Genomic DNA, 3,427 nt, shown 5'->3' on the forward strand with positions numbered 1-3,427 from the left:
ATCATACATAATTTCCAATTAATGATAAAAACATAAGTAGACCAAAATGTTAAGGATTGCTTATTCACAAAGAATTGATTATTGTTGAGTGAAATAAATTGTCATGTGGCTTCTGCTATGTCCCACAATTGTTTTTACCTGTGTAAATAGAAATTTGAGACACTTGACCTTTTGTAATAAGGGGAAAATTATGCTAGAAACACAACTGTTCCATCTACTTCCGCATTCAGTTTTAATCAGAGCTCCATCTAAATTTTGTTCTCGCAATCATGGCATTGCAAAACAAAGAAATAGCAGAAATAAATGAGATGTTGCTTTGCCCAGGCTGATTAAATCATGATTCAAGGTAACATTCAGGTGACATTACAAGTTGTCAGAACAGCAGTGTGCTATACTTTGGGAAGGAAAAAAAAAAAAATGTGTGAAGGATGTTTATTTCCCTATCCCATATAAGTGACAAGGTTGAAATGAGAACGCTGGTGTGTCTATGAAAATATATCACCATTTAAGGAATCCTATTATTAGGCACAGTGGAAGCTCTATCTGGGAGAAGCTTCCCATACTGTGGGTAATTATCACAATCCAGCATGCTAATTGCTTTTCGATCTGCAGGCTGTGCTTTCAATGAGTCTTGTTGAGCACTACTGGGCTGCACCTAGACTGCTACTTAAGGAAAGCAGCCCTTATCAAGGACGTCCCAGCATCTCTGACTTTTCAATCAATAGGGAAGCGTTATCCCAGGCCTTAACGTTTGGAAACATCCTAGTATTTTTGCTCAAATACTCTGTATTTCAGGATCATTCTAGAAACCATCACATTCATTCTCTAAGTCTACGAATAATCAGCGCATGGAACACATGGGAAAGCAATGAGCAAGGGTGGGCCAGGATCTTCTTTCTGTTGGAAGTTCATGTAAATGCAGTTACACACAAAAGGCTATTTGGAGTTTCAATGTGTAACGAGATATTTTCTCATGATGCAGTGGACCTTTCGGACAACCAGGCCTGGATATTAAAATATTATGATTTGATTTCTTTATGTATGTGTGCGTGTACATATAGATGCATTTCGTATTTACTGTAAGATTTTGTACTTTGTACTGTGCATAAATCTAATTTAATTTAGAGACCCTATAAATGTGGAATTATTTCATATTTTTAAAATAATAAAACTGATATTGAATAAAAGAAAAGAAAAGCAAATTTTCTGAGGTTATCTAGTAAGTGTCAATATGAAGACTCAGGGCGCCTGGGTGGCTCAGATGGTTAAGCGTCTGCCTTCGTCTCAGGTCATGATCCCAGGGTCTTGGGATCGAGTCCCACATCAGGCTCCCTGCTCCTTGGGGGCCTGCTTCTCCCTCTGCCTCTCTCTCTCTCTCTCTCTCTCTCTCTCTCTCTCTCTCTGTCTCTCATGAATAAGTAAGTAAAATCTTTAAAAAAAATATGAAGACTCAGATTCAGCCCTTATATATGACAGTCAGAGAGAGAGACAGAGAAAAGGAGAGAGAGAGAGAGAGAGCAGGAGACACTTAACTAATAGAGAATTATATAAAAAACTGGAGCTAAAATTTACCAGACTGATTGTACCTATTTAATAAAAAAAAAAAAAAATCGTGCTCGCTTCGGCAGCACATATACTAAAATTGGAACGATACAGAGAAGATTAGCATGGCCCCTGCGCAAGGATGACACACAAATTCATGAAGCGTTCCATATTTTTAATGTGACCAACTTTTGTCCTTCAATTAAAAAGCGATGCCATCAAAAATAAAAATAAAAAAATAAAATCAATGCTCCTTTTAACATGTCAAAATTCAATATAGAGAAAATAATCAGGTTCACAATTAATTAATAAAAATTTAATCCTGCCATTGGAAAATAAGAAGCTAAAACATACTATATAGTAATACCTATTTTAATATATAAAACTTCAGGCACAGAAAGGCAGGAGCCATAATGAGACAAACCTATACCGCATAGAACCAACATGAGTATAGCAATTTAGATGGATAAGAAATTTGGGTGAAGTTTGAATAAACAAAGTATAGTCTTGATTTATCAGGCAATTTTATTCCTAAAATAGGTATATGGTCTATTTGAAAACCATATGTTCACATGAAACACATTGTGTTTATAAATTGTAAAGAATCAGATTTCAGGATTAGATGCTAATAAGGAGGTTACTCACCTACATGAATGTACAAAAGGACATTCAGATAATTGTGCAGCACTTGGAACATTCCTTTATGTGAGGGATTGCTCAGCCACCACTAGCCATTGAATAAACCAACCCACTAAATGCCCATGATTACTCCCATTCATTAGGACAAGCAAAACTTTTCCATTTCCAAAACATTTAAAAATCGTAGTGGATTATTTTATTTACATGCATGCATATATATGTATCTATACATATATATATATAGAGAGAGTATCTCTCTCTATATATATATGTATACATATACAAATTACTATACAATACAGCTGGAGTCATTCTATATGAATTGCTATGTGACAGACTTTTCACCTAATGCATTTTAAAGAGGTTTCCAATGCTGTAACACTTACAAACCAGCCTATTTTTAATATCTGTATAGTATTCTATGAAATGTATTGCCATAATTTAGCTATTCCCCTATTGGCTCCTATACTATTTCTATCTTTCTAAAATTCTATGTTCTTACTCTTATTTTAGGATTGTGTTTCAGAGGCCCTATAACTAACTTACTCAGATTATTGTCAAATTAATGCCTTACCAGACTTTTTATATTCTAAGCATTAGTAATTGCATCAATAGCGGCAGTTAGGGTTTGACAAGGGTGCCAAATAGAGGCATTTACACAACATAATTATTTGTGAAATTAGCTATTTTAGTGGGGATGTTGGGGAAAGTTCTCCCTGGATCCCCTGCATTCCTGAAAAGGCCAATTCTCTGAGCACAGGTGTGTACAGGCAATTTAGGAAGGTTTGTATATTGAGATGTTCCATGATAGTAAAGTTTAGAAGTATCTCCCTGTTTGGAGCTGTTCTAGGGTAATAAAGATAAAAACATATCTATGCCCTCCTTGGAGAAAATGTCTTACATTCCAGGGTAAAAAAATAAGTACTCTGCCTCTGTCTCTCTCTGAGAAGAGGAGTGTGGACAGGTCACCAGTGGCCCTATCTATGATCAAAGTTTCTTACTTGGGGGTTGCTCCCCTGTGCTGCACCCCACTCCATGTGCAGGTACCATCTGAGCCTCCCTGCTTCACCCTGTGGAGACTGGGACTTGGGGAACTGACACAAGATGTTGCTCTGGCTTCTACTTTTTCTGAGAGTAATAGAACTGTCTTTGAGTCTGACTCAGAGGTCTCATGTATCTGTCAGTGTGTGTGTGAGTGAGTGTGTGTGTGTGTGTGTGTGTGTGTGTGTTTATGTGTATATACCTA

The 3,427-nt window shown here is 36.6% G+C and overlaps 1 non-coding gene across 1 annotated transcript; it reads left to right on the forward strand.

Moving 5' to 3' along the window:
* Positions 1–1,612: 1,612 nt before the first annotated feature.
* Positions 1,613–1,719, forward strand: LOC113929988. Its single transcript, XR_003522375.1, has one exon. It is a non-coding gene; the product is annotated as a U6 spliceosomal RNA (small nuclear RNA).
* The last annotated feature ends 1,708 nt before the right edge of the window (positions 1,720–3,427 follow it).

Source organism: Zalophus californianus, chromosome 5, assembly GCF_009762305.2.
Source record: "Zalophus californianus isolate mZalCal1 chromosome 5, mZalCal1.pri.v2, whole genome shotgun sequence".
NCBI lineage: Eukaryota > Metazoa > Chordata > Mammalia > Carnivora > Otariidae > Zalophus > Zalophus californianus.